The following is a 24205-nucleotide window of genomic DNA, read 5'->3' on the forward strand; positions in this document are numbered from 1 at the left end:
CCCCCTCTTCCCCGTATAACGCTGCGTCACGTTTTACATGGCCCCCTCCCTCCAACTTGCGTTACGTGATACTTGAAACAAGGGCGGATCCAGGACCGATTTTCGGGAGGGGCCATAACCTTTTTTTGGGGAGGAGTACCAGAAGTACGGGGGTAATTTTTAAAAATTAGGGTTACAATGGTGAGTTTTAAGTCACTTTTCACAGACTTTGAGAAGTGCCTTAAAACTCACCATTCTTGCCATAGTACCGATTCCTACACATTTCTTCGGATCCAAGTGCAGTTCTTTCAACAAGTTTAATACTATTTTTTCCAATGCTTCTCCTGCCAGGCCTTGTTCTTTCCCTCTTTCTTGATTTTTACTAATTATTTTTAGGTTCTCATAAGCGTCAATAAATTTGACAAAGTCTTCACGAATGTTGTTATTGTGTATGTATCCCAAATTTAGAGAAAGCTTTTCCACGTGGGATACATCAGTCATTTCGTCAAATATTATTTGTTCAATTATTTCTGTTATTAATTGATTTTGACTGCTGCTACTAATGCATGTTGCTCAGGAAGATGCTGTGGATAGGTATAATTTAAGAGTCTTATCTCCTGATGCAATTTTAAACCTTAACACGATCGGGTTTTGCCTTAGTACCACAGCAATTCCCCTCATTCCTAGGTCCAGCATCTTCGTTCAGAAGCATAAGGCCATCATCACGATGGTCTCTTAGAGGAATATTTTGTCGACCTAAGAACACTATATAGACTATAGACCCTACTATTGGTCGTAGTCTTTCTTTATTTTTTGTTTCTGTTTAGACCTCTGAGAGTCTATCTGGTTAATGACTGGCTTTTGAGGGTTGCTATAACTTTTTAGAAAATCCAGCTCAACCTGAACGCACTCCGTGTAGTATGATGTTTTTTCATGGGTTTATATGACTCCGTCTTTGCTCATGAGTTTGGCGAAAGATGTTAAAGGTTTCGTGACAAGGCTTTGGGCTCTCATCCCGTTATTGTGACCATATTTTTCATTAGAAAGAAACGCAATATTTTGTAAAACAGTTTCTTTTGACTGTACAAAACTACCAACCAACTCCTTTGTTCTAAGTGCTAGTGACCCAAGTAACGCTTCACTTCTTTTTTATTCTTTGTGTGTATAGAATTTGGAAATTTATACGATTTTTATGGCTGTCAAGATCCTTCTAACAATTGGCACTCTGTAAAATTATCAACATTTTGATTTATAAAAAACCCAAAAGTCATTCTTGAAGCTTCTCCGTTACTTCTTTTTTTCAATTCTAGTCCAGAAAACGTATATTTATCCCCTGTTTTGTACATATACAGTCGGAAAAATGAAAGAATACTCATGAATGATCACATCAATCACTTATTTTGTATTTGATGTCTTTTTCTATAACAAACGTTTGTTATTTATACAAAAGGACAGAAAATACAAAATAAGTGATTGATGTGATCGTTCATGGGTATTCTTTTATTTTTCCGACTGTATATGTGTTTGAAATTAAAAACATTTGAACTGGAAATATTTAAATTTATATTATTCTAAATTTTCGGAGGGGGCCATGGCCCCCTCCCTGGATCCGCCCTTGACTTGAAATCTTCCAAAGTAAATTAAATTACACTTGGTATGATAAAAAAACTATCCAACGAATTCTTTGTTTTTATCTAGTAACACTCAAATATAAAAAAGTTATATCGATAAAACGAAACTTGCCAGCAAGCAATTCTAAGCATACAGGAATCATTTTCAAAAAATTTACTCTTGATTATAATCGGTTCCTGTATCAAGATACTTTTATGTGGCACTCATTGTATTATTAATTTTCTTATCTTAATTGTCAACTAACATCTGTCTAACATTGTCTATCTCGAGAAAAAAGTATATCTACTGAATAAAATTATTTTTCAAACTCTTTCAAACTAGTTTGACAAACAGTTTGAATTTTCAAACCTGTACGATTCACCAGTTTGACTTGACTTAAATTATTTGTCAGAAGGATTGACTTGAGTTTGACTTGAAATTAAGTCAAACTCAAGTCAAGTTCAAACATTTAAGTCAAACTTGTGCAACTCTAAAAATATAAGATAAGTCCGTTATACTTGAACTGTCCAAAGTTTTGATAAAACACGACACGACACTTTGAATAGATTTGCACGATAAGATGGGATTGTTTCGCCCAAGCCGTGGTGTTTTGACGCGTATGCCCTTACGAACCTTTTCTTGTGCGAATGTGCTTTGCCGACTGCCGGTAGGCGACTCTCTCTATCGTAAGATGATATGTAGATATATTGGTATAAAACTACCACGTTGCCACGTCATAAAGAAGGCAAAAATAAAGGAATTAAGAGGGCATAAACAAAAACTATTACTTTTTTTATATTTATGCTATACTAAATTTTTTTTAATAACAAAAAAACGTAATAGTTTTCGTTTTTCTAAATAGTTTTTTTTATTTATTTTTTGATATTCACAAAACGAAAAATTTTCAAATCGATCTTTCTAGAAAATGATGTATCCTATCGACTTAAATTAAGAGTACCTTTTAGTACTCTAATACCTTACATTTTAATAATCCATGCTCAAAGATCATTGACGTTTTAAACTTCAAACTGATAGTACGAAGTAAAATCTACTCTTAGTAAAAATTAACATTTTTAGCTCAAAAAGTATTATTTAAACTTTCATACGAGTTGAAAAAGTAACAGTTTTTGTCAGTGAATAAAATTGTATACCTATTTATATAGGTAAACTTTAAAATTTTAGTGAAAAGTCAATTAAGAAGACAAGTGTATTCTGACAACTAATAAATATCGGTCCCCGATGGGGGACAAAACTACACAACCGACGTCTTTTGTGACGACAGATGCTGATATGGATAACAGTATTTTAATTTCAAGTGTTACTAGTAATAATCCAAGTGATAGTAACCTCCAGAAAACAAAGCAGTTGGAACCGAAAACTTTCAATATTCTTTCAGATAAGTACAATGTACAAAATATTTGGGTATACATAGAAAGCACTGAAAATAATGTAGGAAAATTGCATGCAATGACAGTTGCCCATATCCTTTTTAAAAAGTTTAAACTTAATAACATTTTGGAAATTAAGAGTATAGGCCGAAACCGGATTAAGGTTTTATTAAAATCATTATTAGAAGCAAATAATTTAGTTAAACATCCCCTCCTAAAGTCAGAAAATTTAAAAGCATTTATTCCAAATCACTTACTTGAAATTAAAGGGTTAGTAAGAGATGTTGATACTCGTTACGATATCAACTATCTTATGGAAAATATAGAATCACACTCACGCGTCACTAATATCTACAGATTAAATAGAAAAGTCCAAAAAGAAGACAGAATAGTTGAATTTGTACCAAAAAAAACTATTGTTGTTACTTTTGAGGGGAATATTTTACCTGATCGAGTAGCTTTTAATAGAGTCTTTTTTCCTGTCGAACAATTTGTAGGAAGAGTGACCCAATGCTTCAAATGTTTTAAATTTGGGCATGTATCTAAGCAGTGTAACAGTACTGAAGAAAAGTGTATCAATTGTGGAGAAATTAAAGACGATAAACATAATTGTGATAAAAATTTAACTTTTTGTATACACTGTAAAAGCAAAGATCATGTTTCTATCTCAAAAAAGTGTCCCTCTTACGATAATCAAAAAAAAATTAAAAATATAATGATACAGCAAAAAACCTCCTTTAAAGAAGCTAAAGAAATTTCTGAAAACTCCTTATCCAGTTTAGTAAGTCACAACTCTTTTTCACCGCTAACAAATTATGACCAAAATTTTCCAGTTCTTCCTAACAACCATCGTATGTCATTATCACAACCTAATCAAATTCCTAAAAATACCAATTGCAATCAAAATAATTTCCTTTCCCAACCCAATCCTGTAAGCTTTAGTCCTCCAATGAAAAAGAAGAGAAAATCAAACTCTCCCACTATCCAGTCACCTATCCATGAACCATTATTTCCATTCTCCTTTGGACCTTCACAACCTTTGCCGATAAATTCAAATAAACCAAACTACGCTTGTTTGGAAACCAAGAAGAGTAGTATAGCTAGCAACCTATCCATTTTTATCGTGGACTTTTTAAATAAAATTCTTTCAAGTAACAATAGACAACCTATTGATATTAAATTAATTGCAAGTAGCATAGAACAGGTATTGGAGGATACTTTGAAAAACCAATAAAATGCCCAAAACACGCAATTTAAATATAATGCAATGGAATGCACGTTCTGCTATAGCTAACAAAAATAGTCTGGTACAATTTCTTTATGATAAAAATATTGACATTGCTATTATAAGTGAAACTTGGTTCAAAAGAAACCAAAAATATAGTTTTAGTGGTTACAATATAGTCCGCAATGACAGAAACGATGGCTACGCTGGTGTGGCAATTTTGGTACACAAATCTCTTCGTTTTGTTGAACATAAAATCAATATAAATTACAATGAAAATATTTTATTGTGTGCTATCCAAGTTAAATATGGAACTTTATTGTTAAATTTTTTATCTATTTATAAACCTCCAAAAATACAAACAAAATATGACGATTGGACTAAAATTTTTGAACAATTTGAGGGTCCTTTAATTATAGGTGGTGACTTTAATGCACACCACTCTATATGGGGTTGTCGTAATAATGATACCATAGGGTCACAACTTATAAATGTCGCAGATGATTTAAATTTAACAGTTTTAAATAATGGCGAACCTACAATTTTGAGACGTCCTGATCAACAAGATTCGGCTGTCGATGTAACTTTTTGTTCACCTGAATTGGTTAACAAGACATCTTGGAATGTCATTCCTGACACTCTAGGATCAAATCACTATGTCATATATATAGAACTTATTTTTACAATTAATGAAAATGAAATATCTCCTAAAAATAAATGGAATATTAAAAAAGCCAATTGGGCGTTATATACCTCTACTATTCAAAGTTTACACGATACAAACAATTTTCACTCGGATAATCTAATTGATAAGTACTCCTTCTTCATAAATAATATAAATACGGCTGCGGGAGCAGCTATACCCCAATATAAACCTTATAAATGTAAAAGGCACCCACCTCCTTGGTGGAATATTGATTGTGACAATATTATCAAACAACGAAAATTGGCTCTAATAAATTACAAGAAAAAAAGTAATTTTGAAAATTATGTTCAATATCAGGAGATTGCAGCTAGAACCAAAAAAACATTAAAAAGTATAGCCAAAAAACATTGGATTGAATGGGTCTCTTCGCTCAATAAAAATACATCCGCTACAACTCTTTGGAATCAAGCTAAAAAACTTTACAGAAAACCGCTATCAAACATAAAATCTTTAGATCAGAAATGGATGGATGACTTTCTTATTAAAGTTGCACCCCCAACTGCGAACCCTCAAATAATTCCCAGCTCCATAGCATCAACCCCAGCTGATAAAAATCATTTTCTCTTAAAACCTTTTACTTACAATGAACTAATTTTCGCTATAAATAATCGTAAAGATAATAGTCCAGGATACGATCATATCAAATACTCCATGCTTTTAAACCTTCCAGAAGTAGCAAAACATTTTCTATTGGACCTTTTTAATCGTATAGTTCAAGACAATTCTGACGTAAATATTTTTAAAGACATAATTGTTATTCCGATTCTAAAGCCTACAAAAGATCCAAATTCAGCCGAATCTTATCGACCCATTTCTCTTTTTTCGTGTGTATTTAAAACTTTGGAACGTATGTTAAAAAACAGACTAGAATGGTGGGTCCATACTAAAAAGTTACTACCAAACAATCAATTTGGATACAGACGAGGATGTGGAGCTTTAGATGCTTTAGCTACACTTGTAGCGGACATACAGGGTAATTTTTCTAGAAATAATTATTTGCCTACTTTATCACTAGATATAGAAGGCGCTTATGACAGTGTGTGTTTACCTCGATTAAAAGACAAAATGATCAATCAGTTTCAAATACCCATAAAACTAGCACAAACTATTCTTAATTTCTACACTGATAGACGCCTATACGTTAGAAACCATAAAAATGAACTTCTTGGACCACGTTATAACAGTTGGGGATTACCTCAGGGATCAGTCTTAAGCCCTTTTCTTTTTAATCTGTATACGGCTGATTTTCATAGCCTTAATGCACCAAGTATTACTTACAAAACAATCCAATATGCGGATGACTTCCTCATATATACAGAAAGGACAAAATATGAACCCTCCCTCACAATCTTAAGAAAATTACATGAATATTTCTCAAAATGGTTTTGTGAAAATGGTTTTAATTTATCCACTAGTAAATCTAATGTGTGTATTTTTTCACAACATAATATTCCTAACACAAATACTATTTTATTAAATGGCCAAACTTTAAATTTCTGCAAGTCAATAAAGTATCTAGGCATGTTTCTAGATCAAAAGCTAACTTGGAAATTACACATCGAGCATATGCTTGACAAAAGCAATAAAGGTCTAAACTTTTTAAAATCCATTTCTAAAACTTGGTGGGGAGCTGATGTAGAAACAGCTTTACTATTTTACAAATCTTACATCAGATCTATTCTGGACTATGGATGTATACTTTATGGATCAGCAAGTAAACAAATTTTAAATAAAATTGATGTATTTCAACGTACTGTTCTACGTATCTGTATGGGAGCAATGAAGTCTACTCCAATAGCACCATTGCATGTTGAAGCTTTAGAACCTCCCTTGAATTTTAGAAGAGATTATCTGAGTGAAAAATTTGTTGTGAAAATTGCATGTATCAATAATTCATTATATTCTAGCATAAGCTCACTAAACACAGATGATCTAACAAACAGTTACTGGACTCATAAAAATACACCAACCCTGTGTACAGCCTTTAGAACCATGTGCAACAATAAGTATATCAACAATATCAACAACCTTGATACTAACGACTATTTCGCATTTTTTTATGAACCAGATATACATATACCTACATATTATAATAGTTCATTATTAGATTTATGCATCTTGAATTCCTGTATAGACAAATGGCCCAAAGCAACTGTAATCTATACAGATGCATCCAAAACATCGGAAGGGACCGGATGTGCTTTCTACATTCCATCTAAGTCAACAGAAAAAATGTTCAAATTACCTTCTAATTGCTCAATTTTTAGTGCAGAAGCAATTGCAATTCTTGAATCCTTGATATATTTCGATAGTTTAAACAATAATTCAGTGTTAATAATATCCGATTCATTGTCAGTTTTATTATCTCTCAAAAATTCAAAATTACCCAATTATAATTCTAACCCTTTCATTTACCAAATTAAGAACATGCTTGTCAAGCTTAAAAATAAAAATAAAACTACTAATTTTATTTGGGTAAAAGCTCATGTTGGTATAAAATATAATGAGCATGTTGATTCTTTAGCTAAAGCTGCAATAACCTCTTCAGCTGAAATTGTACCAGAGGAGAGAATTTGTATTCCTGACACTTTTTGTATCTCTAAAAGAAATCAAATAGATCGTTGGAAAACTTATTGGCAAACTTTTTGTAACCACTCAACAACACAATATATTTATATCCAACCACAAATTCCAAATTCGAGATGGTTTAAGAAATTTAGTAACATCCGTAAATATATAACAACCTTAATAAGATTGAGATTTGGTCATGCTTGTTATCCTACTCATCTTGCTAAAATCAAAATTTACAATTCAGACTTATGTGAAACATGTCAAGAACAAGGAGATCTTAATCATATCTTTTTTAACTGTTCCAAATATATTCAGCATACAGGAACTCTTTTAAGCAGCTTGCAAACGCTGCAAATATTTCCTCCGTACCAAATAAATAACCTATTGGCTACTAATGACAAAAGAGTATATGATTGTCTAATCAAATTTATACATAGTACAAATGTATGTCTGTAATCAATTTTAGCCAATCTCGTTAACCTTTTTTTTACCCAATTGTTTATTTTTCCTCCTTTTCCCTATTTATAGTAATGTCTTTTAGTAATTTTTAAGAGGTTTTTTTTTTCTTTTGACTATTTTGATCTGTTTGCAATAGTAGGTATAGATAGACACTTTTTTATTTAGTATTAAGTAAATTAGAATAATATGATTTTCTTTTTAATAATTTGTATTAGGTTTAATAGTTTTTTTGCATTAGTATTAATTATTATCAAGTTGTATCTGGCTAAATAGCTAAGTGCTAAAGTCACAAATAAAAAAAAAAAAAAAAAAATGCTCAAAGATGCTTAAAAATAAAAAACAAAAAAGTTGTGTGATAATAAAACTGTTGCCCTACCCAAAACGCACGCCTATGACCGGTACTAGAAATTTCCAATAAATGTAATCGATTTATCTCTGGAAGATAAATATGTGTACCAAATTTAGTTTTTCTAAATAGAAGCGTTCTAGAGATATTTAAGAAAAACTTATTACCAGACGCCATCTTCAAATAGCTCTAGCTCCTTTAGGAAGCATTTTCGGACTAGATGAATTGGGATAAATTGTCTTAAAATTATCTGAGGAATCTCCTGTCTTTGTTTGTCGGTAGAGTTTCTGGACACCCTGTATAATAAAAAAATGTGTTTAAGAGGTATTGGGGCTAACGAAGAAGTTGATAATTTAATTAACATGATGGAAAATACACGAAAAAGGAAGACTTTCAAAGAAAGCATAAATTCCTTTTCAAAGAATGCAGAATAAAAATCCGGTTTCCTAAAGATGATGTAAGGTTTTTAGAAAAATTAGTAGGTAATTCACTTATTGTGAACAAGCTAGGACGAGGCTTATCCTCCACTCTACAAGAAAAATAAGGTCTTTATTTTCTATAGTATGTAGAAAATCTCTCACAATATTCTTCAAAATATGCTGAAATTAACATATTTACATTGCATTTATAAGTAAAATAAATCAATTTGTTTACTTTTTCTTCACTCTCCCATTTAATGCAACGTTCCCTTTTATTTGAAGCCATTTTATGAAATACTCAAACTCAACATACAACATACGAAATAACGATTTATTAAAATATAGCAGAAAATACAAAGTTCTCCTTTATTCGAAACCATTTTATGAAATACTCAAACTCAACATACAAGATAAGAAATAACGATTTATTAAAATATGGCAGAAAATACAACGGCCATAGCCCATCAAAAAATTATGAAGTAAAATTTGACGTTGAAAATCTACATTTTTTGAGTTTATACGACTCATAAAGGGAAAAGCAACTGCGGGTAGTTCATCAAAAAATGACGGAATTTGGTTTGTCAGTTGAAGAGAGAAGTCAAAATTGACATATTTCACCCAATATATCGTTGTTTTTGTGTAGAAGATTGCGCCATTGCCAAACTATTATTTCGGACTAAAGTGGGAATACTTATAACTAACTTATACCGAGTTTATTGGTAACAAATTATTTTCGTATTATATCTACCTTATACTTAATACTTAGGATAACTACACATAGTTTCAAAAGTTATGCATCACCCCTTGTATTCACGATGTTTACGCTTTTATAAAGCCGTATCTTTATTCAATATTTAATGGGCCTTTTTTATAAAAAATATACCATTTTTGGTTTTTTATTTTATTGGATTACCCATTTAATTGACCTGGTTTTGCCAAGGTGTAAACATTTGAAAAATTTATTCTGGTGAAATTTTTGAAAACGTGAAAAAAAATAAATCGTACTTTAATTTCTGAGTTGGACCGTATAAGAAATATCGATTTAGTTGAAGAAGACGATTCACAGCGGTTCGTGGAGGAAAGAGTGGGTGTTTCTCAGAGTGATGTCTCACGGATATGAAATAGGTTCCTGGAGACAAACTCGATACGGAATAGAGCTCGGTCTGGTAGACCTCGAGTTACCAATGATCGACAGAATAGATATATCAGAATTTCCATCCGTAGAACTTCTTCGATGTCTGTACCAGCCCTCCAAAGGGAATTCAGGCATGCTACAGGTGTCAGAGTATCGTTGTCTACAATAAGAAAAAGAATTTTAGACTCAGGTTTGAGGAGTCGTCGACCAATAAGGGTTCCTCAGCTACAACCTAGACATGTTTTGGACTGCCTCCAGTGGGATCAAGAACACATAGAGCTCCCCCAATTGTTTTGGAATTTTGTCCTTTTTTCAGACGAGACCAGAATCTGTTGAAATAGTGATAATCGGCGAATTTGTGTGTGGCGAGAGTCAACAAGAGCTGCACAACTAGCTACACACGAATTCGCCGGTTATCACTATTTAAACAAATTCTGGTCTCGTCTAAAAAAGCGCAAAATTCCAAAATTGTTGGGGGAGCTGTATGTGTCCTTGAGCCCATTGAAGGCGGTCCAAAACATGTCTAGGTTGTAGCTGAGGAACTCTTATTGGTCGACGACTCCTCAAACCTGAGTCTAAAATTCTTCTTCTTATTGTATTCAACGATACTCTGACTCCTGTAGCATGCCTGAATTCTCTTTGGAGGGCTGGTACAGACACAAAAGAATTTCTACAGATGGAAATTCTGATATATCTATTCTGTCGATCATTGGTAACTCGGGGTCTACCAGACCGAGCTCTATTCCGTATCGACGAGTTTGTCTCCAGGAACCTATTCCATATCCTTGAGTCATCACTCTAAAAACACCCACTCTTTCCGCCACGAACCGCTGTTAATGGCCTTCTTCAACTAAATCGATAATTCTTATACGGTCCAACTTAGAAATTAAAGTACGATTTGTTTTTAATCACGTTTTCGAAAATTTCACCAGAATAAATTTTTCAAATGTTTACACCTTGGCAATACCAGGTCAATTAAATGGATAATCAAATAAAATAAAAAACCAAAAATGGGCTATTTTTTATAAAAAAAAGTTCCATTAAAGATGTGATAAATATACGGATTTATAAAAGCGTAAACATCGTGAATGCGAGGGGCGATGCATAACTTTTGAAACTATGTGTATTCTAGATGTAAATACGGAATAACCTTAGAATACGAGTGTTTTATTAGTAAGGCAGACTGTTTTTAAAACTTTTTTTGCAACATAGTATTTTTACGATAAACCACTTTTATTGAGATGCGGTTACTTTTAAATTATCTATCTGTATAAGAATTTTTACAGCTGTCGCCGCCTTCCTTCTTTCAACCAACGTCTCCGCTCTTTCTGTTTTGCCATTCTCCGTCTTTAAGGTCTAGTCTTTCCACGTCCTCGTCCACTTCATCCCTCCATGATCTTCTAGGTCTACCTCTCGTTCTCTTTGTCGGAGACGTAGAGCATCCCTGCAATAAGCCTTTTTTGGTCTTAAATTCGTTGGAGTATTTATTGCCGGTTTGAACTCTTACCCTGTTGTTGTTGTAAAGGTTTTTACGGCTTCTATTAACCTCCGAGTTATTCCGATTTCCTTCATCGTATTCCATAGTTGTTTTCTGGGAATTGTGTCATATTATACCTTTTTTAAATCGATGAATGCCATGTATACTGGTCTAATTTTTGCCATTTTTTTCTCAATTAACTGTTGGAGTGTATATATTATGTAGTCTATGCAAGACCTTTCATCTAGTATTTCGTTCAGATAGCGCTACTGAACATTTCGTGTATAATGCTGTGTAGTTTGTCTGTTCCTTACTTAATTAGTTCATTAAGGATTCCTCCTGGTCCCTCTGATTTTTTGTTCTTTAAAGTTTTTATGGCGTTCATTAGTTCGATTAATGTACAGTTTTCCTTTAGCCTACCTTAGTTTCAAAAAAGAAGATATGGAAGGAGAATTGAATTTTTTTCCATAGCTACTTAATTTTTAATGTTTTATAATTTTGTTTTTTATATTGGCTTTGTAAATTGCATTTTCCTAATACATGTTTATCTACGCCTATTGTCAGCTCTGGAAAGTATGTATGTCAAAAGTTGCTCTTGTAAATTATGCAAGTTCTGTATAATGCAAGTAGTCATGTCGCCAGTAGGGGTACAACGGCCTCCTTTATTAAGATGGACTTACCGAAGTTTTTTATGTATTTTGACCCGTAGAACACGAATTTTTTGGGTAATAGTCGATCCGGATGTCGATAAGATTGCTATAAACAAAGAACTTGAGCAATCACATAACAGCGATTTTTTGCAAAACAAAACATTTTTTTCAATTTTTTGGGTCATTCTAAGTAAAAAATGTTTTTACAAGTTTTTTCGTAGGATGCATAGTTTTCGACATAAACGCGGTTGAACTTTCACAAAATAAAAAAATTGCAATTTTTGAACCCGAACAACTTTTGATTGAAAAATAAAAGGGCAATTCCGCTTACCGCATTTGAAAGTTTCTAGTCAAGTTCTATCGGTTTTGATTACTTTTACTGCTAAAAATTAATTTTTTTATTGTTAAACAAAGCTATAAACACATAGTGATTGAATGATGTTTTCAATGCATTTCTCATTTGAAATCTAACGATTAGGCGCGCATACATACAATTTCTACGTAGATTACGTACATTAAAACGCATGCATTGGGTACGGGAAACACTATGTCTTTATGGCTTTGTTTAACAAATAAAAACTTAATTTATTAGCAATGCAGATAATCAAAACCGATAGAATTTGACTTGAACTTTCAAATGCAGTAAGCAGAATTGCTATTTTATTTTTGAAGCAAAAGTTATTCGGGTTTAAAAATTACACTTTTTCGATTTTTTTGAAAGTTCAACCGCGTTTATCTCGAAAACTATGCATCCTACGAAAAAACTTGTAAGACCATTTTTTGCTTAGAATGGCCCAAAAAATACAAAAAAAATGTTTTATTTGTTTTGCGAAGAATCGCTGTTATGTAATTCCTCAAGTTCTTTATTAATAACAATCTTATCGACATCCGGATCAACTGTTACCCAAAAAATTCGTGTTTTACGGGTCAAAATATATCAAAAAAACTTGGGTAAGTCCATCTGAATTAAGGAGGCAGTTGTACCCCCCCTGGCAACAGGACTAAAGGAATGTGATCCGATACTGCAAAACTTTGGTCTGTTGCATTATCTTCATCAATCTTCTGAACACATGGAAAAGACTCAAACATTTTGTTTTGCAGAAAGGTTGACCACAAACTAAGTTTTACGTGAAATGCTTTTACTTTATCTTTAATTGTTCAAATATTCTCTTCTCTTCCTTGAAGGGTCTTGTTAAAATTGTTATTTATTTATTTATTTATTAAGCTCAACAGACCTTGAATGCCTAGAGCTGAAAGATTTAATTTTTCTTTACAATTACTATTACATATCTATATAATGCTATATCCTATACTACTATATACAATAGGTTTGTTCTAGCATCAGTTTCAAATAGTTTGAAACCATCAGCGAATAGTGGACCAGCGCGAGTAGAGGGGATAGCACTGGTGACTGTATTATGTTCTCTCACTGACCAACTGTTTGCTGACGGTTTCTGACTAGTTTGACTGTTATCTAGAACAAACCTAATATTAAATTTGTTTATATAAAACAATACTACACTTAATATTCCTTATAGTGTTTCCATATATTTCTTCACCACTTCCTTCCATTGTTTTCTGTCCAAAGCTTTTTCTTTCCAGTTTACAATAATACTTTTTTGTAAGTCTTCATATACGCTGTCCTTCCATCTCTTTCTTGGTCTACCTATTGCCTATTATTCTTTTTTGTATTGGTTTACGTGATAAAACCATTTTTGATATTCTTTCCTTTCCCATTCTTTCAATGTGTTCTAAGTATCGGATTCTCAGTGCTTTGATTGACGTCGTTATTTTTGGTTCAATATGTAGTTCTTCCAGTTCCTTATTATTTCTTCTTCTCCATTGACCATCTATTTTTACGCCTCCATATATTGCTCTTTGTATTTTTGGCTCTCATCTTTCTAAAAGGTCTATTTCTGATTTTTTTAGCACCCATGTTTCACATGCATATGTAGCTGTAGGTCCGATAACTGTTTTGTAGATTCTTATTTTTGTTGTTCTTGAGACATATATAGATTTCATTAATGGTCGCAATGCTCCATACTTTTTGTTTCCTTTTGTTATTCTTGCTTTTATCTCCCCTTCCCCGTGTCCCTTTTCATCTACTTTTACACCCAGGTATGTAAACTCTGAAACTCTTTAAAATGCGCATACATTTTCTCCTTCTATCTCCAATGTGAAATTGTCTTCTTTTTGTTTATCTTTTTCTCCCATTATCATGTATTTTGTCTTTTCCTTATTTATGGGAAGACCAAAAATTTTGGCTTGTTTTATTATATTGCTCATTAATTTTGTTAGCTCTTTCTTACTTGCCGATAATAATGTTAGATCATCTGTTCAAATTGTTAAGGTGGCTAAAAAGATCTGCCAAAATGCTAATTTCAAGAGCCAATGGGTCCGAAAAAGCGTAACCATATTTAGATTTTGCATCTTGTAAGAACATTAACAATTCAGCCTTCAGTTCCAGAACTTTTGTCAATACCTTTCTTTTGGATAGCCAACTGACCTGTGTGTGATAAAGGAGATTTTGATGAAGCGAGTTCATATCTTTACAAACGATTGTCAATAGCCGGATTTGCAAAGCTTTACCTTTGATAGGATTAACAATTTTTATTACCTCCTTGAGCACGTTATTTATATTAGAAGGTAATACCTTAGATCCTGCCGATGAAGAAAACAGTGTGTCCAGGATATGTTTGGCATTATCGATTTTCTTTTGCAATGAGTCCGCTATTTTTGCCATTCATAGCTTCAACACCATCGATACAAATAGAGATATATTTTTTTCAATCAATATTGTAGTTGCAAGTGCTTTCTAAAATCATATCGTACAAACACTGGCAAGTAGTGTTTGCAGAAAGTGCTTTGCAAAATAAGATAAGAAATCTTATTTTGACCATGATAACCATGATATTGTCATCTGCTTCAAAGCGCACAAATACTGCAAACTGTACACAGTCGGAAACACCTGTAAGTAGATTCGTCAAACTGCAAAGCAAAATAAAATGCGCTTGTTCTTTAATTTTTGGCCCGCGTGAATAAAAGATAAATGTACCAAAACAGGAAAAAATTATTTCCTAACGTATGTAGTTTTTAATTAAATTATTTCTTTGGCTTTCTATGACACCAGGGGGTCGCCAGGATATTTCAACCTGTAAAGGGGTTGCAAAATCAAAAAGATTGAAAAACCCTGCTTTAGAGGATAAAATATATTATCGTCACAAATAACACTATCTAATAAATGAGTGATGCTATACTCCTTTAAAAGTATCCCCAGTACTCCTATAAAGTTTCCTAAAGCTAATCATTAATGTGCTTTACGCCTGAAAGACATGAATCGGAATAGGAAAATGCCAATGATATGAAACACCCCTTTAAAAGGAGCCGGTAGTAATTATAAGTTGAAACGATTAAACTATTCACTAATAAACACCAACGTTGTATTAAAGTAATAGTACTAGACAAGGCGGATCTATATTCAGGTTGATATGAGAGGTGGTATTCTAATTTTTGCAGAAAAACTTGTGTGAAAACTTAAGTATAGTTCTTCCACTCTAACTTTTTCCATGCATGAAATTATTCACGAATTATTTTAATAAAATTTAAATACTTTTTTGTATTTAAATTACTACGTCAGAACTCTCTTCTTCATTAAAAGAAGTACTCGTTTTATTCAATGACATTAATCATAATGACAAATCAACAAAACAGTCTACGGTAAGTACATTTGCATTTTCTCATGAGGATCTTTCAGTGCGTCACAGTTTTTCGATTTCTTTCTAACGCGTTAAATTGCATGTGACAGAAAAAAACGCACGTCGGTGATTACATTTTGTCGGTGACATTTATAACATTTATTCTAGTTGTCAATAGATGGCGCTATAATCGAAATAAAAATTATTTTTGAATTATATAATATATCTACGAATATAATCTGTACAATTTATTAGACTATACAAATCAAAGAAAATACCATTTTATAAATGCAATAAACAGAATTGATTTGTTTTTAATCCAAATTGCAAATAAAATTTGACAACTGTCAGATTTAACTAAAATGTCATGTCACTAAAATGAATATTATCACGGACTTACCTTTTTTTCTATCATTTGTGACGCACTGAAAAATGATCATGAAAAGAAGCATAGTATGTATAAATCTAAGTATATACATTGATGAGCGAGCTAATTACCGGCAAAATAGCGCAAAAGATGGAAAAGATATTAAATTGTGAGATAAAAAGGAATAAAACTAGTAGAGTTGTTAAATTTAGCGATAATAACATATAAATTGACATATTAATTGTTTCCCACCTTTAGACGTATCAGAGAAGTATGTCAATTAAACTGTCACTGTGACAATGGCATTTCTCAAATTTGTTCGATACGTCTAAAGGTGGGAAACAATCAATATAATGTCAATCTATAATTTACTATCGCTAAATTTAACACCTCCACTAGGTTCATCTCTTTTTATCTGACAACTTAATATGTTTTCCATCTTTTGCGTTATTTTGCCGGTTATTAGTGCGCTCATCACTGTATAAACTATATTTAACTATATTCCTACTAGTCTAGGCGCCAAATAGAGGTCACCATGTCCTTTTCAATTCTGATAGACAAACTCAACGGTTTCTTATAGATTTTTGGCTGCTGATTACGAATTTCGAGGGTAGATTTCGATCCGAGTGGTCAAAAAATTGTTATATACTATTTGATTGTTTATAACTTGTTTATAAGGCTTTGGCTCATAAACTAAATAGGTTAAAAAAATAATGTTTCAAATAAAATTTGTTCGTTAATAAAAAACGTAGAAAAAAACGTTTACTAAACTTAATTCTAACAATTAGAACTCAAGATATGGTAGACTTAGTGCACAATGGAAATTGCAAAATAAGCATTTTTCGAAGCTTTATAGATCTCAACTCGGCTTTTATGCATGAAAATTAGCCTTAGAAGGTCTCATTTTAAAGCTTAATGAATAGGCTTCCACAAAAAATTTATTAAGTCACTTCGTCTTCATCTGTTTTAGAGTTATAACCGTTTGGAGTAATTTTTTTTTTAAATTGTACATTAATTTGTTTATAAGGGTTTCAAGCAGATTTGTGCTATAAACATTTATACTTTAGTTAACAAAACTGATAGAAGAACTCAAAAGGAAGATTTTGAGCTTGCGAAAATGTTCCTAAGTTTAATTTTTGGCGAAGATATCGATATTTTAATAGCTCGCTCTGAGGATCAAGACCGGCTCACCGCGTAAAGGTTCACGCGCTAACTTCACGATGCAAATTATAATTTCTATGTATATACATATACAGTGCTAGTCAAAAGTCCGTACCCCCCTCGTATCTTTTGAACGGTTATACTTATAATAGTGAAATTTGGAGGAAGGAAATAAACGGATGTAGGCGTCTTAACTAGTCATGACAGGTGACGTAATAGTGACAGATGACGTTGCAGCGCCACCATGACAGATAATTTTAAATGGGACCTTATGGCAAGTGATACCTCGTTTGACAGGTATTGAAAATACCTATTTAGTCATACTAATTTTGTTTGAGTTTAAGCTAATTTTGATGAATAAATGATATAATATAAAATTTGAGTTTCGCATTTAATTAATAAAAACTTAAACCTCCGCCTATGATTACTTGTCAAAAGGGTTGACGTTGACGTAAAAACTATTAGAGAACTGAAAAACGTGAACTTTTTTGACAAAAAGGACATAGGCGGACATTTGAATTTTTATTAATTAAACGCGAAACTACAATTTTATATTTATTTCATTTATTCACCAAAATCAAAATCAATTTATATCCAAAAAAATTAGTATGACTGAATAGGTATTTTAAATATCTTTCAAATGAGGTATCACTTGCCATAAGATCCCATTTAAAATTATCTGTCACAGTTGCGCTGTAAAGTCATCTGTCACTATTACGTCACCTGTCATGACTAGTTAAGAAGACTACGTCCGTTTATTTTCTCCCTCCAAATTTCACTATTATAAGTATAACGGTTCAAAAGATACGAGGGGCGGTACGGACTTTTGACTAGCACTGTATGTTATCTTCATTTTTCATTTTTGAAGATCCTAATAAAATTTTATTATATAATTTTTACAATTAAATCATCATACTGTACCTCGTATCCCCTTTCATTCTATTTACTTTGTCTTCTATTTTTTGTACTAAATGAAAAAAAAAACATTAAAAACTAATATTTTAGAAGTATAACTAAAAAGTAAGTTGATATTATTTAGTAATACTAAGTATTTTTACAAACATTTTCTTTCATGCATCTGCATCGAGATATACAGGGAATCTCAGCATTTTTACATCTGCATAAGTTCTGTTTTCATAAGAGAAATTTTTACAGTTACATGGTGGTACTAATTCTGTTCTTATAGGCAGTAAAACTAAAACTTTCTGAGGCTTCAGAGTCTAATTATCTACATGATATGCATATAAAGTGGATCTAGTTCCTTTGCAGGATCATCAAGGCACGTCAATTATGTGTATGCCGCCACAACATACATAAATGCTCGTTTTATCTGCAATGATGACTTTTATCTGCAATGATGTTTCATTAATGACTAAAAGTTATAGAAATGGATTAAGATAAATACCGAAACGATGACCTAAATTAACCGAACAAATGGAATAAAGCGAATAGAACAACGAAATATCTGGGAAACAAGCTACTAATATTACAAAATAAATATCAAACCAATAACGTATAAAAACCTAATTTTCTAGGCTTATTCCTGTGCACAAGAACTTACCGTAGATACAACAGTTTGGGAACCTACTAACCTTATATGTACCTATATTAAACAGCAAATAAATTTAAGCTAAATCTTGAGAAAAATAATTAATAAACGTAATACATTAACCAAATGTCTGTGATATGAAACACCATATACAAAAAGTTATTATCACAAACACTCATTGTTCCCAAACAATCCCAACTGACTTCTCAAAAGGTTGCTACCGCATACCGGAAAATGAGCACCTTGGTATTGCAATACTGAACCTCCTGTAGGTCTAGGTGTAAAAAAATGAAAACGAAGCTAAAACGCTCCTACTTGCTCCCAGGTTGACTGATTGGAGCCGGAATAGGTTCCTCTCAGTTGGGTGAGGGTCTATGACTTCCCATGTTGTAGTGTATTATTTCCCCAAAAGGCTAAAACAAATATTTCCCAGTCTTAGTTTCAATGTAAAAGTCTAGGATAAAGTCAAAGGAGAAAAAAGAGAAACTAAGAAGTAGTTTTTAGTATAGATTGTAATGTAAAAAAGGGCCATTAACATACAAGAAAAACTTTCATTATTGGATAGTACTTGACAAAATTTGACCTTCAGAGCGAAATATGTGACAATTTCAAATTACAGTAAAGAATAAATAGGATTTCTTTAAAATAATTATAGGATACTTATTAGATGTTGCAATAAAATATACAGATATCAAAGATACCTACAGATAAATAGCTAAAAGTTAAGGTTAGAATTTTCTCTGAATGAGTATTACTTAAAGATATTGAAATAATTAAAAGATACCTACTAAATTCACTGAATAAATTTACTAGGAAAATTGAATTGGAAGAAATATTTTATTAGATGTATAAATAATGTAACATGCAATGTCATTAACCTCGTGATGTCAAAAAAATATGTATCTATTTACCGGATCTCTCAGTTCTTCATTACTGTTTTCCTCTATAAAACACTGGGTGGATTCTGGGAAAACACTGTGAACACCATGTACATCCTAGGGAACTTTATGTTCCAATAAAGGCTTTGTACTTAAGAGAAAGATTCCACCACTTGGGTACTGTGACCTACCTACTCCGGGCTCACAAATCAAGTGGTCAGTGAACTTGACGTCTCCCACTAGGAAATGTCAAATTTATCTCAGAACGCGAAGTATTATTTCTCGATAGGTGGCGTATATAGTACGTTCCATCACCGAAGTATGACGTCACGTAAGTAGTCCTTTACGAGAAAATTAGAGAATTTAAATGAGATTAAGGGAAAATAATTATAAAAATAATTAAAGAGCTAATTTCGTAATGTGAACCGTTACAATGCGCCAAAAGAACTCGATCCATTTTTATATGGATATCACATATTGGCTCATTTGCATGCGTAGAAGCAGAGTTACGATCGATACGGCGTCAAAAAATACTTACATACTTGACTGTGAGCCGATCTTGCTCCTCATAGCGCGCCATTAAAATATTGATATCTTGACCAAAAATAAACTTACGAACAATTTCATAATCTTAAATTGTTCCTTTTGAGTTCTTCTATCATTATTGCTAATTAAAGTATAAATGTTTTCAGCTCAAATTTACTTAAAACCCTTATAAACAAATTAATGTACATTTTATTTAAGAAAATTATAATTTCAAACGGATATAACTTTAAAATAAATAATGATAAAATAATTTAACAAACTTTGTTTGGAAGCCTATTAATAAAGCTTTAAAATGGGACCTTCTGAGGCTCATTTGCATGCGTAGAAGCCAAGTTATGATCGATAAATCTTAGAAAAACACTTATTTTGCAATTTGAATTTTGCATTGTGCACTAATTTTACAATATATTGAGTTTTAATTGTTGCATTTAAGTTTAGTAAAGGTTTTTTCTTCGTTTTTTATTAACGAACAAATTTTACTTGAAACATTATTTTTTAGCCTATTTAGTTTACGAGCCAGAGCATTATAAACAATTTATAATAGTAGATTATACCACGAGTCAATAATGATGGCTATTATTCCCGAGGAATATTTACGAACCGAGCCGCGTCAGCGGCGAGGGAGTAACATTCCGAGGGAATGAGAGCCATTATTGCGAGTAGTATACTCTACTTTATCTACGACAAATTAATTAATTTAAGATTTTTAATGAACAACTTTATTTGTTAAAAACATTAAAATTAGTAATAGTACAATTAATAAACTGAATTGGTTGAGAATCATCATTAACTTTAGTAGAGTTTTTAATACAAATATTTGGGATCTCGATTGCTGTAGAACAAGAAGATGGTACATTACTGTTTATCTCTTTAGCGATAGTATCTGCTGTAGTTGCCTTGTTTCTCACTGATCAATGTATCCTTCAGCTACCTGTGTTGACTTCCAGCCCCCATGACGCTTTAATCCAGTTAAATCGCCTCCTCCATCAATATACAGAGTGGCAGATGATCTGCGATAACAATGGCCGGTATAACTTTGAGGATTTGGCAAGTTTAAATATTTGGCAATCTGCCTACCAATATCTGCAAATTTGTTCTTTCCTATACGTTGTATTGTACATTTAGATTTTTGATAATTTAGAAAGAATGAATTTATTTTCACATGTGACGGACGGAGATCGATGTATTTCTTCACAATATTGTAAAACGTACTGTTTATGGTAAATTTTCGTACAATTTTGGTTTTAGACTTGGGAATTGTTATTAATAAATCTGTTTGGAGATCCTTCACGTCTTGTATATTCATTTGATAAAGTTCGTTTGAGCGGCATGCACTCATAATTCCAATGATCAATATTACCTGAAGCAAATAAGCATATGAGTTTTTGAATAAATCAAATTAAATATGTATATTTACCTTATGTAAAAGTAAAAGATAAATTTCATCAGGAGCTTTGTCAATAAATTTCCTAATTTGCTCTGGGGTTAGAGTGGAAGACTTTTTTGCTTGAAATCCTTCCGATTTTCTCTTTAGAAACGCTCTTAGTTTGCCGTATTTTTCCAGATCAACGTCATGGTTTATTCTCAACATAGATTTAATCATTGAATAGAATGACCATAATGAAGACGGTTTATATTTTGCACTTAATTCAGCGAAATAGGCCAGCAGAACATTTTCGGAAAATGGTTTCGCGTTATTTCGAACACGCCATTCGTTGAAGGTTGCGTACGTTTTATTATAAATGGATTTCGATGTTTCAGGTATTAAGGTAGATGCTGTTGCTGTAGCTAGTTCTACAATTTCTGGTGGTGTACAATTAAAAGATTCTTCATTTTCGTCCATCTCAACACAAACTGTCAAATATACTATTCGTTTGACAGTGACACTTTTTGAGGTTGATTATTTTGTTTCCATGGTGAATTTTGTGATTGTTGTGCCAGAGGGATTAATAGCTATTAATCCCGCATTATTAATCCCTAAGGGATTATTATATGGCATTATATTGCAAACACCACAAGTATAATACATATATTATGTATCAGTCGTAGATAAACAATTAAATTGTTTATATCAATTTTTTTTATCACTCGGATCGAAATCCACCCTCGAAATTCGTAATCAGCAGACAAAAAGCAGAGTTTGTCCATCAGAATTAAAAAGGACCACTCTGGCGTCTAGACTATACAACCTGCAACGACCACCAGAATTGCCAGATGTAATTTTATAAATCCCCCACTTAGAAACTGAAATTCCCTCAAATTGAAGCTCAAATTACCCAAATTTAAAGTTTTGCCGCAATTTAATAAATTAGTAGTCAAATGTAGAGAACAGTAAACCAAAATCATACTACTTATCAACAGAGGGGCCTGGAAATAATTCATAGGCTCTATCGTCTTCGATTATACAGTGCGTCCATAAAGTAACGCATAAATTCATTATTTCGTAAAATGTCGACTTTAAAGAAAAATCCCGAAACAGGTCGAATTTTATTTTTATATTAAATAGCAATAATTAGATTTTCTATAAGATCTTCTTTTTCACGTGCCATACCAGAATTATTAGACGTTGGCTATCACCATTGCGAAGGCTTCTCGATCTTCTGCAATATGGAATAATAATTGTCCAGCATTTGGTATCCGAGTCCATTCACGAATGTTTTTTAACCAAGAAACTTGTTTTCTTCCTACAGGTCTACGGCACTCTATTTTGCCTTTAAGGATCAGTTGTAATATTTTATATCGACTTCCCCTCACTATATGTCCCAGTTAAGACATTTTTCGATGTTTAACAGTCTTTAGCAGTTCTCTATCTTTGTTGACCCTCCTTAGTACTTTTTCATTAGTTTTTATTACTGTCCAAGCTATCCTTAGCATTTGTCTATGAATCCACATTTCCAATGCTTCAATTCTGTTCATGATCGATACTTTTAGCTCCACACGTCTGCACTATACAAAAGTACGGACCAAACATAGCACTTGACCATTCTTTGTCTTAGTTCTAAGCTGAGATGATTATTGCAAAGAAATGACTTCATATTCATAAAAGTAGTTTTAGTCATTGCTATTTTACGTTTTATTTCTATGTTTGGATCTAGTTGGTCCGGTATTACAGTTCCCAAATGTGTCATTTTGTGAACTTTCTCAACTTGGACTCCGTTTAATTGAAGCTTTGCATTGGGATGTGAGTCACGACTAAACACTAAAAATTTGGTTTTGTTTGAGTTTATTTTAATGTCCATTTCCTCTTCTACCTCGTGAATACGATCAAGCAGAATTTGGAGACCTTCAATATTATCTGACAGAATTACTGTATCGTATGCATATCTAAGCACATTAAGTAGTTCTCCGTTGATTTTTATTCCATATGGCTGTCTCTCAAATGCCTTTTTAAATAACTGGTCCGAGTAAATATTGAACAATGTTGGTGACAAAATGCATCCTCGTCTTACTGCTCGTTGTATGGAGATTTCACCGGTGTAGTTATCTTCAATTTTCACGATAGCAGTTTGATTCCAGTACAAATTTTTAATGACACGAATATATTTGTCATCTATTCCGATATTTTTTAGTATTTACATTAATTTTACATGCTGTACTTTATCAATGCCTTTTCGAACTCCACGAAACATGCAAATACATCTTTTCTTTGGTCACGGCATTTTTGTAATATGATGTTAAGCGCAAAAAGGGCCTCCCTGGTTCCCATAGCATTTCTAAAACCAAATTGGGTATCTTCGAGATCTTGGCATTTGCGTCTAATTCTGTTGTGAAATGTTCTTAGGAAAATTTTAAGAGTGTGGCTCATTAGGCTAATTAATCGATATTCTGAGAATTTTCTGGCATTTTGTTTTTTAGGTATTGCGACAAAGATGGATTTGAGCCCATCTGTGGGAATCACACCGGTGTTATATATTGAATTAAAAAGTCTTACTACTACTTTTATGTTATCATCCTGTGTTATTTTCAGCAACTCAGTTGGTGTATCATCTGGACCACAAGCTTAATTTCTGGGCCGCCAGTACAGTTTTGGTAGAATTCGGCAA

General features: G+C 32.5%; 1 protein-coding gene and 1 long non-coding RNA gene across 4 annotated transcripts in view; one reads left to right on the forward strand and one right to left on the reverse strand.

The window, feature by feature from the left end:
• The window catches only part of LOC114339168 (dynein axonemal heavy chain 1-like), a 1269803-nt gene that overhangs the window by 483417 nt on the left and 762181 nt on the right, over nucleotides 1-24205 (forward strand). The window lies entirely within an intron of this gene.
• Nucleotides 18853-19842, reverse strand: LOC114339172 (uncharacterized). Its single transcript, XR_003653866.2, has 2 exons — nucleotides 19650-19842; nucleotides 18853-19151 (listed from the first exon to the last, which is right to left on the reverse strand). It is a non-coding gene; the product is annotated as an uncharacterized LOC114339172 (long non-coding RNA).

The sequence above is a fragment of the Diabrotica virgifera genome, chromosome 9, assembly GCF_917563875.1.
Source record: "Diabrotica virgifera virgifera chromosome 9, PGI_DIABVI_V3a".
NCBI lineage: Eukaryota > Metazoa > Arthropoda > Insecta > Coleoptera > Chrysomelidae > Diabrotica > Diabrotica virgifera.